This window comes from Sesamum indicum, linkage group LG8 (genome assembly GCF_026168435.1).
Source record: "Sesamum indicum cultivar Baizhima isolate 11 linkage group LG8, ASM2616843v1, whole genome shotgun sequence".
NCBI classification, from domain to species: Eukaryota; Viridiplantae; Streptophyta; class Magnoliopsida; order Lamiales; family Pedaliaceae; genus Sesamum; species Sesamum indicum.
Genome location: NC_142664.1, coordinates 10,157,100 through 10,170,816, shown reverse-complemented (window position 1 = coordinate 10,170,816; position 13,717 = coordinate 10,157,100).

Below are 13,717 nucleotides of genomic sequence, written 5' to 3'. Positions count from 1 at the left end.
TTAGTGATTATTACACTTTGAGGATTGGATTTCATTCATGAACTTGATTCAAGAAATTTAATTGCAATTATATTGAAGTTATGTACACCAATGTATTTGGTTCTTTGCCACCATAAAACATATCATTTCAAATATTTTGAAAAGAAAAATCAATCAACACTTTTGAATCTATTAATCGAAATATATATATATATATAATATATATACTTAAAGAAAGCTAAAACAATAACAAAGATTCAATTGTTACAATTTTTTTATTGGAACACACAAGAAAAAATTGGGCTAAAATATTTTTAGTCCCCTATGCTAATTAGAAGGGGTGGTATTTCAAACGGAGAGTTTGTAATTTAAAAAGACTCAATTATTTACTATTATTTTATTGGACAAAGTTAATTTTGATCTTTTTACATTATGAGTTCATATATTTATTGATATTCAATTATATAATTGATTAGTTATTTCTAATAATATTCATTCATTTGTTGTAAAACTCGTTTACAAAATTTAATTTTTCAACTTTATAAATTTTCAATTTTTTGGTTTGCTCCATCCAATTTAAATTAACGTTTTATATAACTTTTTTGGGAAAAATGTTGAAAGCAATCACTACCATAAAAAAAAAAAAGTTTCAATGGTTTTGCCCATGGTTTAGATATTGTTCAAATTGCATTGTTTTGTCTTCCAACCTAAAGGTCTACTTTTATAAATATGGGTATTTGGTCTAATTTTATAGTAGTTTCTTGCGTTTAGTAATTTTTATTTAATGTAGGCTTTAATTTAAAATTATGTATCTGTATATATCAATAATTTAATACACCATTTTCAATAAAAATAAATCACTTATATTTAGGTTTTCATGAATCACAAGTATTTAATAATTAATGAATGAATTTTAGAATATTGAATCATACTTTTAATATAGTAAAAAAAAGTACCACTTAACATAACAAAAGAAAAAAAACAGTGGAAGTAGATGTTCGAATTTTTCATTAGACAATCATATCAAAAGCTTTTGGTGTGACATCCGTAGAATTTTTCACGTAATTGGGAGATTAATTGGTAATTATTAAAAATTTAAATTTAATTAGTAAATAAATTATAGATTGAATTTGGGATAAAATAAAACTTGAACGGATTAAATTGGAGTTCGTTATAATGTTTTGGGGCAAATTATATTAATTAAGAAAATTAGGAAGGATGTATGGGTATTTTGAGAAAAGTTTAATTAATTAAATAAAATATTAATATTATATATATATCATAAATAATATATATATATAATGGGTGAGGAGAGAGAGAGTTTGAAGTGAGGCGGTGGGCACATGCACAACAATACACACACATTCACACACAATTAAAGAAAAAGTTTCACCCCTCCCTCTCGCGGAAAAACTAAAAACCGAGGTACGAAAATTTCGATTTTAATTCATATTAATTAGTATAATTATTTTCTTAATTACTCCATTTATTAAATGTTGTTTATTTTGAGCGGTAACTATATAATCGGAGTATACGAGTTTGATTATTTAAAGCAGTACCGAATTAAAAATAATATAGTTGGGTAATTAAAATATTACATTTATTAGATTTAATTATTATTCAAGCTAATGTACACAATTCCATCGGAATGATTAACCAAATATGTAATTCTATGTATTGTTGCTTAATTAAATTATATAGCAACGATAAATTGATAGCAAATTCATAGAAATATTTCGGAAGTTATATTTTAGAAATATTATGTTATTAATGAGGGAAAAGGAGGTTTCAGTGGTAATATAATTTACGAATGTTATTAAAAATGATAGTTATAAATATATAAGGGGTTTGATTAAGTGAATTCTTATGAATTATTTGGTAAATTAAATATATTGATTATACGTATAACATTCTATTATAGGACGTGACGACAAAGTAGAGGGTTGAGCAGTCTCTTGTGAATCGAAGTATTTTGGGATTTACGGTAAGTATAGCTAATTGGATTTATATATATACCTATATGTGTAGTATTGTATATATTATATATATTGGTTTCTTGGATGCGAACGTGGACTTGGCTTTATATTATTATGCGTGGTTTTTGTATATTGATTGTTTATATAATTAGTTGTGGATTATTTGTTAGATTATCATAATATTGGTGAAATTGTTACTATGTGATATGTGATGATAATGTAGAGGTATGCGGGATATGATTATGTGATAATCATATAATTGATTATTGATGAAATCAAATTGGGAGTTATTATTGAGAAAGTGACTATTATAAAGAATAGAATGACGATTGTGAGTTGAAATAAAAAATGATTTTTACCTAGTTGGGAACACAGTCAATGGTTTATGAAAATGTGATTGATGATAATGTGATTGATATTGAGATATGAAAAGTATATGATTTAAGCTAGGTACCAAGGCGCGTAGGGTACCGGGGTATTCCGGGGCAGCGGGGAATATCCTGTGCTGTTAGCTACACATTGGGGTGGTGTGGGGGTACCATGTTTGTTGTGATGTCCTATGCTATATTGCTACACAGTTGGAGTAAAAGAGTGTGGGGATATCACACAACGGTTATCCTGTGTTGTATATGATATGCTGATGGCCGGCGAAACCATTGACTGATATACTCCAACTAGAGTAAGTGGGGCCCTCAACTAATAAATGATAACGAATTAATATTATATCGTGGATTCGTTTACAGTTGTGAGTATGTATTACTGCTTATATCTGATGTTGCTATATGACGAATGACTGTTGTCGGTGTGACTGCATGTACGTGAATCTTTGTCTGTGTATATATATATAAACTGGTCAGTTATACTTATTGAGTAGGCAGCTCATTCTTTGCCACGTACTTTTCAGGATATAGGTGACACTGATTAGCCACATTGGACTTTGAGCGGTGCCATCGTCTTTATTAGGTGGGTCAGCCGTGACGTCTGAAGCAAGAGTTTTTAATTGTTAGGTTGTTAAATACTTTGGTCTTTTATCGGGATTTGTATTTTAAGTTGTCGTATGATTTTTCTTGAGGTTATGAACATGAGAACATCTAGTGAATGAATATAAACTTTCCTTTTGTGGTATATATATATTATTAATAAATTAGAATTTATTTTACGAGTTGAAAGAGAATTACTTATAGAATGAGTTCTGATTAAAGAAAGGATTTAATAGTAATAATTAGATGTAGCGAGTAGGGAGTGCTACATTGGGTGGTATCAGAGCAGGTCTACGTTTCTAGGGTAATGATTGTGAGATGTCCTAATGATTAAATTGTTTAATGTAGGATGGCTTCTCAAGATACATGTGCTGAGCCAGTAGCTAGTAGGGAAGAGTCAGCGGAGTCTGTAGAGGGCTCAGTGGCACCTGCAAATGCAGGTGGGGTGGAGGTAGGTCGAGAGGGTATTGGTGCTGATGCTCCTATTCCTCCCGGTGGTGCTCCAAGGCAGGATTACCACCAGAGTATGCATAGATATTTCAAATGGCTTTTCAAGCCCAAGCGCAGTTACTTGCACTGGTGCACGCATCCACTCCAGTGCCAGCACCAGTAGTCCCTACAATTGACCATAATTATGAAAGAATCAGAAAGATTGGGGGCACAGAATTTGAGGGTACACTAGACCCAGAGATTGCTGAGAGATGGTGGGAAAAAGTCGAAGATGTGATGAACTTAATAAATTGCACTCCAGAGGATCGACTTAACTATGTTGTTTCTTTGTTCGTGAGTAATGCCTTGATTTGGTGGAGGTCTGTAAAGAGGGGATATGAGCCAACGGAAATAACTTGCGCTGAACTTCAGAAAGAGTTTGATGATCAATACAAACCCAAGATGTACCCAGATAGGAAGAGAATGGAGTTCCTAAATTTGGTGCAAGGGGATGAACAGACGGTGGCAGAATATGAACTTCGTTTTGCAGCATTAGCCAAGTATGCACCAGAAGCAATAGCGACGCAGGAGGATTGTTGTTACCATTTTGAGCAAGGGCTACGATTGGAGATTAGAAGAGGCATCGCAGTCAGAGTTACAAATTTTAAAACTCTTGCAGAATCAGCAGTCCGAATGGAAGAAGCGGTAATGGAGGACAAGAAGAAGGGGGAAGAGAAAAGAAAATCAACATATATAACAGGGGAATGGAGTAGGTTGACCAAGAGGGGAACCGGTCGCTCATTCTCAGTGGCAAGTGGGAGTTTTACACGTGGTGGTCCCATTTTTCGAGAAAGTAGTGGACAGAGGTTTGGGGGATCCATGGGCATTAACAGAGGTTCTTTCAAACGCAACTCATTTGTTACGCCTTCTACTGGATCAGGAAGGGGAGTTGGACTGAGTTATGGTCGAGGACCAATGTTTCCTCCGAGCTGTTTTACCTGTGGAAGACAACATCAAGGGTCATGTTGGCGACGGGATGATACACCGAAGACTTGCTATCGCTGTCGAGGTAGAGGACACATCGCCAGAAATTGTTCCAGTCAGACTATAGGTGTCGTTGAAAGTGTTGCTAGCGGGACTCAGAGCCAAAGTAGTATTGGGGGTAATGGCAGAGGAGCTAGTAGAGGTAGAGGTAGAGGTAGAGGCACGGGCAACAGAGATAGTGGCCACAATATTGGTAGCGGTATGAGGGGGGCTGGAGCACAAGTTACTCAGGGACAGACCCAGGCAAGGATATATAACATTACTAGAGAGGAAGCCCCAACATCGAATGACGTGATATCAGGTACGATATTTTTATCTGACATTATGGCTTATGTTCTAATTGATCCTGGCTCTACACATTCATATATTTCATCCGAATTTGCATCTAACATACCGGGAGAGAATAGTCCGTTGGGATGTAATTTGATGCTTTATTTGCCCATGGGAGGGGGTGTGATAGTGAACAGTGTTAAGAAAGGGAATTTAGTGAGAATCGGAGATGTAAATTTACCTGTAGACCTTATAGTGCTAGATTTGAAGGGGTTTGATGTGATTCTGGGGATGGATTGGTTAGCGCAATATAAAGCAATAGTTGATTGTTATAAAAAGGAAGTGATGATCGAATATTTTGGCGAATCAAAACTAATATTTGTGGGGGATCGTCAGGTAGTACCAGTTTGTGTAATATCAGGCATGGAGGCAAGACGATCGATGTTAGAGGGTTGTGAAGCATATCTAGCCCATGTGGTAGATATCGAAAAGGTTAATCCCGCATTGGAGGAAATTCCAGTAGTGAGAGACTTCCTTGAAGTATTTCCTAACGACTTACCAGGTTTGCCACCGCATAGGGAAGTGGATTTTGCCTTAGAAACTCTCCCAGGAGTTGCCCCGATTTCTATTGCACCGTACAGAATGGCCCCAGTGGAGTTACTTGAGCTCAAAAAGCAAATCGAATAATTATTGGAGAAAGGGTTTATCAGGCCGAGTACTTCACCGTGGGGAATACCAGTGCTGTTTGTGAAGAAGAAAGATGGGAGTATGAGGTTATGCGTCGATTACCGCCAATTAAACAGGGTAACAGTGAAAAATAAATATCCATTGCCGAGGATTGATGACCTGCTAGACCAGTTAAAGGGAGCTACAATATTTTCAAAGATCGATTTGAGGTCTGGGTATTGGCAGCTAAGGATAGCAGAAAATGAGATACCAAAGACAGCTTTCCCTACTCGTTATGGTCATTATGAATTTCTGGTGATGCCTTTTGGGTTAACAAATGCACCAGCGGAATTCATGGCATTAATGAACCGTACATTTCAGGAATATCTGGATCACTTCGTTATTGTGTTTATAGATGACATTTTGGTATACTCGAGGGATAGAGAAGAGCATGAGCAACATTTGAGGATAGTCTTACAGATTTTGAAAGAGAAGGAGTTATATGCTAAGTTAAGCAAATGTGAATTTTGGGTAAATCAGGTGATTTTTCTTGGGCATGTAGTATCTGGTGATGGGGTTATGCCTGACCCTTCAAAAGTAAAGGCTATTATGGAATGGAGAGTGCCAAAGAATTCTACTGAAGTCCGAAGCTTCTTAGGGTTGGCTGGATATTACAGGAGATTTGTTGAGGGTTTCTCTATAATTGCCGGTCCTCTAACCAAGTTGCTCAGAAAGGGGGTAGAATTTTAGTGGACGGAACAGTGTCAACAAACTTTTGATGAGTTGAAGAAGGGACTGACCTCCAATCCGATTTTGGTTTTTCCGTCTGGAAGCGGTGGATATATAGTGTATACAGATGCTTCTAAACAGGGTTTGGGATGTGTGCTGATGCAAAATGCAAAGGTAATTTCTTATGCGTCCTGCCAATTGAAGAACCATGAATTAAATTATCCCACACATGACTTGGAGTTAGCCGCGATTGTGCATGCACTGAAAATCTGGAGACATTATTTGTACGGAGAAAAATTTCATATTCTTACTGACCATAAAAGTCTGAAATATATCTTGACATAGAAGAAATTGAATTTGAGGCAAAGAAGATGGATAGAACTGCTGAAGAATTATGATTGCACTATTGACTTCCATTCAGGGAAGCGAACGTGGTAGCAAATGCCTTCAGTAGAAAGAGTTCAAGTACATTAGCCAATCTGGGGAGTCATAATCAGACATTGCTACTGGAGATGAGGTCTATGAATACAGAATTGGAGGTTGATCAGGTAGCGGGTTTATTGGCAGTCTTGCAACTTAAGTTAGACTTCGTGGATCAGATCAAAGAAGCGCAGACTCTAGATACTTTCTTATTGCGAATGCTGGAAAGAATAAGACTTGGTAAGAAAATAAATTTTTCGATAAGAATTGGAGTAATAGTGAATGGGGGACGAGTTTGTGTGTCTGCTATAGATGGGTTACGCGAAGCGATTTTGCGAGAAGCTCAGAATGCACCATATGCAATGCACCCTAGTACTACAAAAATGTATCGAAATTTAAGACCTTATTACTGGTGGCAGACAATGAAGAAAGATGTGGCTAAATTTGTAGCTAAATGTATGACATGTCAACAAGTAAAGGCAGAACACCAGGCACCAGCAGGTAAACTGCGACCTCTATCAATACCAGAATGGAAGTGGGAGAAGATCACTATGGATTTTGTCGTGGGGTTGCCACGAACATTCAGAAAGCACAACACTATTTGGGTAATTGTGGATAGATTGACAAAATCTGCTCATTTCTTGCCGGTACGAATAACTGATTCACTGGATAAATTAGCTGGGTTATACATTTCTAAGATAGTGAGATTACATCGAGTGCCTGTATCGATTGTGTCAGACAGAGATCCCCGATTTACTTCACGCTTTTGGGAAAGTTTACAAAGGGCATTGGGCACAAAGTTACATTTCAGTATCGCATTTCATCCTCAAACAAATGGGCAGTCAGAAAGAACGATTCAAACCCTAGAAGATATGATGAGAGCTTGTACAATGGAGTTTAAGGGCAACTGGGATGATCATCTACCTCTAATGGAGTTTGCATATAATAACAGTTTCCACTCTAGTATCGGTATGGCTCGATATGAAGCTTTATACGGAAGAAGATGTCGCAGTCCGATTTGTTGGGATATAGAAGGATTAAGACAACTAGAAAGTCCTGAATTGGTGCAGAAAACAGTGAAAAAGGTACAAGTAGTTAAGAAGTGCTTGAAAGCAACACAAGATCGACAAAAGTGTTACGTTGATCAACACCGAAGGGAGATGGAGTAAAAAGTAGGTGATAAAGTTTTCTTGAAGATATCTCCTTGGAGGGGAATTCTGAGGTTTGGCGAGCAAGGAAAACTGAGTCCGAGATACATTGGGCCGTATGAAATTATTGAAAGAATCGGATCACTGGCGTATCGACTAGCATTACCAGCAGAGTTGTCACAAATACATGATGTTTTTCATGTTTCGATGCTGCGACGATATCCGTCTAATCCTAGTCATATATTCGACAGCCGGAAATAGAGATTTCTGAAGAGTTAACATATGTAGAGGAGCCAACAGAGATTTTGGATAAAAGCGTAAGGAAATTGAGAAATAAAGACATACCGATGGTTAAGGTGAGATGGAGTCATCATTCCCCGAGGGAGGCGACTTAGGAGGTTGAGGAGCATATGAAAGAGAAGTATCCCTATTTATTCCATTCAACGCATAAGTTACTTAAATTTCGGGGACAAAATTTTTATTAGGAGGGGAGAATTGTGACATCCGTAGAATTTTTCACGTAATTGGTAGACTAATTGGTAATCATTAAAAATTTAAATTTAATTAGTAAATAAATTATAGATTGAATTTGGGATAAAATAAAACTTGAACGGATTAAATTAGAGTTCGTTATAATGTTTGGGGGCAATTATATTAATTAAGAAAATTAGGAAGGATGTAATGGGTATTTTGAAAAAAAGTTTAATTAATTAAATAAAACAATAATATTATATATATATCATAAATAATATATATATATATATAATGGGTGAGGAGAGAGAGAGTTTGAAGTGAGGCGGTGGGCACATGCACAACAATACACACACATTCACACACAATTAAAGAAAAAGTTGCACGCTTCCCTCTCGCGGAAAAACTAAAAACCGAGGTACGAAAATTTCTATTTTAATTCATATTAATTAGTATAATTATTTTCTTAATTACTCCATTTATTAAATGTTGTTTATTTTGAGCGGTGAACTATTTAAATCGGAGTATTTTACGAGTTTGACTATTTAAAGTAGTATCGAATTAAATATCACATTTGTTATAAAAATGATATAGTTGGATAATTAAAATATTAGATTTGTTAGATTTAATTATTATTAAAACTAATGTACACAATTCCATCGGAATGATTAACCAAATATGTAATTCTATGTCTTGTTGCCTAATTAAATTATATATTAACGATAAATTGACAGAAAATTCATACAAATATTTCAGAAGTTATATTTTAGAAATATTATGTTATTAATGAGGGAAAAGGAGGTTTCAGTGGTAATATAATTTACGAATGTTATTAAAAATGATAGTTATAAATATATAAGAGGTTTGATTAAGTGAATTCTTATGAATTATTTGGTAAATTAAATATATTGATTATACGTATAACATTCTATTATAGGACGTGACGACAAAGTAGAGGGTTGAGCAGTCCCTCGTGAATCGATGTATTTTGGGATTTACGGTAAGTATAGCTAATTGGATTTATATATATACCTATATGTGTAGTATTGTATATATTATATATATTGGTTTCTTGGATGCGAACGTGGACTTGGCTTTATATTATTATGCGTGGTTTTTGTATATTGATTGTTTATATAATTAGTTGTGGATTATTTGTTAGATTATCATAATATTGGTGAAATTGTTACTATGTGATATGTGATGGTAATGTAGAGATATGCGGGATATGATTATGTGATAATCATATAATTGATTGTTGATGAAATCAAATTGGGAGTTGTTATTGAGGAAGTGACTATTATAAAGAATAGAATGACGATTGTGAGTTGAAATAAAAGATGATGCTTACCTAGTCGGGAACACAGTCAATGGTTTATGAAAATGTGATTGATATTGAGATATGAAAAATATATGATTTAAGCTATGTACCATGGTGCGTAGGATACCGGGGTATTCCGGGGCAGTGGGGAATATCTTATGCTGTTAGCTACACACTGGGGTGGTGTGGGGGGTACCATGTTTGTTGTGATGTCCTGTGCTATATTGCTACACAACTGGAGTAAAAGAGTGTGGGGATATCACACAACGGGTATCCTGTGCTGTATATGATATGATGATGGCCAGCGAAACCATTGACTGATGTACTCCAACTAGTGTAAGTGGGGGCCTCAACTAATAAATGATAATGAATAAATATTATGTCGTGGATTGATTTACAGTTGTGAGTATGTATTACTGCTTATATCTGATGTTGTTGTATGACGAATGATTATTGTCGGTGTGACTGCATGTACGTGAATTTTTGTCTGTGTATATATGTATATAGACTGGTCAGTTATACTTATTGAGTAGACAGCTCATTCCTTGCCACGTACTTTTCAGGATATAGGTGACACAAATTAACCACATTGGACTTTGAGCGGTGCCATCGTCTTTATTAGGTGGGTCAGCCGTGAAGTCTAAAGCCAGAGTTTTTGATTGTTGGGTTGTTAAATACTTTGGTCTTTTATCGGGATTTGTATTTTAAGTTGTGGTATGATTTTCCTTGAGGTTATGAACATGAGAACATCTAGTGAAGGTGAATATAAACTTTTCTTTTGTGGTATATATATATTATTAATAAATTAGAATTTATTTTACGAGTTGAAAGAGAATTACTTATAGAATGAGTTCTGATTAAAGAAAAGATGAAATATTAATAATTAGATGTAGCGAGTAGGGAGTGCTACATTTGGAAAGGAAAAAGATGTTCGAATTTGAAATTTCCTTTTTAATTATAAATGTTGACAAAATAAAAAGAAAAGAATAAAGAGAAAATCGATTGGCTATAAATCAATTATTTGGTTGTTTAAAGTGCAAGCAAAGATCTCCAGCTCTTGATCATTATGTTGGTAAGAAATGAATATAATTTAAAGTAGAACATTCTACATATCTTCTATTTTCTTTTCTATCTCAGTAATATTTCTAGTATGACTTCCACTTCCATCCCCGACCTGAATGTTGTGGAAGTTTTAATATGCATCATTAACAAATGACATAATAGTTCATTCATTTTATATAATCTTCTATAGTTGAAAAGTTAAGAAATAAAACATATCCACATAAATTTTGGTCAAAGATAAAACGGATTTATGGATTTTGAGTTTACCTGTTCCAGCACTAGATCACTCCTCCGACAGCTATAGAGTATAAAAGTTGCAACCTCCTTTAGTGAGCGGAAGTTTTGAGAGACTCTATCACGAATATAGTACTATTGCATGAAAATTTGGTTGAAAAAAGTAAGTTATATTACATTAGTTTTGCATAACTAAAAAATTTACAGATTATTTATGTAAAGTATTAAAAAATTATTACCTTATCACTTGCATTCGAGGCATTGCGCTTTCTCTTTTGTAATATCCAACCCTCTAGTCGTTCCTATAGGGATAACTTATATCTTGGTTGGATTTTTATTGTCTCAATAATTTCCGATAGAGGGTTCACATCTTGTTGGGGAGGGACTTTTTCCACTCTTACGTCCAACTTGCCTTCATTATCTTGTACAATTATGTGATATATGTCCCTTTCCCCTACTTCAACCTGCCATACATATGTATGTTAGTAGAATAGATGAGTTTATTTTATAAATTATAATATCACATTTTTTATATAAAGAAACATAACCGTGCATAATAGCAAAAATGCACATGATTGCACACTAATATCTAATTTTGTTTCCATTTTTCTAGTGGATGAGTAAGTGGTTGCATAAGCTTTCTATAAACAAAGTGTTATATATAGATTAAAGAACAAATAAATAATTACCAAGAAAATAATTAAATTTTGAATAAAAAGTAATAAGATAAGGATTACTTCAGTACTCGAAATCAGTAAATCATAATAGCAAATGGATTTCTTATCTTCATTTGATTTGGATATATAAACCTAGCTTGCATTACATGGAGTAGTTGGTTCAAATATGTAAGATATAAATTCAAATTGATAAGTGGACATACCTTATGCATTTCGAGAATATAGTTGCAGCCTCGTTCATAATGTCGGAAAAGTCCAAAAGAGACCTTCCTAGTGCCTTGAACTACACACCTGTCTCGACTTCTGTTTTTAATTGAATATCTATTGTTTAATTCAGGTTGATCCTGCACCAAAAAACAAGCACACTAGAATAACAAGAGTATAAATTAAGCCACAAATAAAGTAAAAAGTCTAAGAATATTAGATTAAAGAGATAAACAAACTCCATTAACCAATCAGTCGGAAGTGGCTGTGTATGAAGGAAAGCTTATAAACTTCAACTGAAACTTTTAACAAAAGATTAAAGTGAGACATATTGCCTTATATTGCAAAGTACATACTTTCACCACAAAATTTCAATGGATAAATAATTTTCTTGATGCATTGTTATGTTTTTCTATTACCGGAGCTTCTTTTATATTAGAATACCAAAATTAATGAACAACTCCCTTTTCTCAAGTAGAATTAATGAGATCAAGTAACTACCAAAACATTGTTTTATAATTGAATGTACTTGTATATTTTTCAAAACATTCAAGGAAAAACCAATTTGGAAACAAGATCGCCAAAAATATGCAAAGTAAGAAGCCTTATCATTTAGTTCAATGATAGTTACATGTCCACCATTATATGTGCATGTGAAAATTAAGTAAAATAAGTACAATATGCAAAATAAAAGGCATGAAAATATATAGAAAATATGTTGTCTTAATACTTAGAATTTACAGGACAACAATGCATAAAGTTGAAAAGAATAGATGTGTCTTATGCTAGCCCATCCCACATGGACTATGAATTAAAAAGATGAGATCATATAAGCATTGGCGAAAAAACTCAATTGCATCCATTCGATATCGCTTTTCGGTTTGCTGTCAATATGAAATTCTAAAATGCACTCGGTGGGTTTGAGGCAATACTAGGGCCCAACGGGCTTGTGGGCCTAGGGCATGACCAAATAGTATGAAAATCAATCACCAAGTTGAGTCGAAAGCTAAGTATATGGGAGACAAAGTGGAATGCGCGTGGGGATCCACCTCTTGAACACGCGGTACAAAATGCTACATACATGGGAATCACCTCTAGAATCTTGATACATAACGACCAATCATGGGATAAGTCACTCCACGTTGAGGATGTCACATTTTTATGAATGGTGATTGTAATATCACATTCCATATACATTAGAAACTAATAAGATAAGCAACATATAAGCATTGGGTCAAGAAAAATTATAGTGTATCCATTTGCTATTCCTTTTCGGCACATTGCCATAATCAAATTTTAGGATGCACATGGTGAGTTTGGAGGCAATTCTTACATCCAAGGGGCTCACGGGCCCAGAGCGTGACATGTTCCATAGAAATCTTTGATCATTGTGTTTAACAAATTGGAAATGATGCTTTCAAAAATACGGAAAATGTTTTGTAGAGGTCATAATACAACAAATACATGAAGAAAAGATATTGAAACTTTTCATTATTCATTTGACCATAAGAGGTCACATAAAAGAAAAATGTATTCAAGTGGAAAATAAATTGATTTTGTTGTGAATGATGCAAACACTATTTTGACCTCATGAAGATTATAATTCTGAAGCCAGCCAAATATATTGTATATAACTTATTTTCATTGTGAGAGTCATTTCCGTAATCTCAAGGGCAATTTAAATATAAATCACCAGGAGAAGAATCATTATAGAGGAAAAAATCTTAATTTTCTTGATATCTCTTAGATTGTGCATGCAAATTGGTGATACTGTTGGAAGATCTGTGAAGATTTTTGTGAGTAAAGATTCTAAAGACTCTAATATTTTATTGTATTTATAAGGTAATAGTAACAAGCTTTATTTACTGAGAAGTGATTGAACACTCAACATTAATTATTAGTGCCTAGGCCACTTCTATCTAGGCAGGGGATTGAGATCGGTTCCCATTTATTGATGATCGGGGAAATGATATCAAAACTTTTGAGTGGATAGATATTTTGAGTGGCATGGATATCTCACTCCCATGAAATATGTAATTTATCTTTCTGTCACTCGCTTCATTTGTTAGGAGGTCCACCACATTATCCCTTTATCTGAAAGTGTACA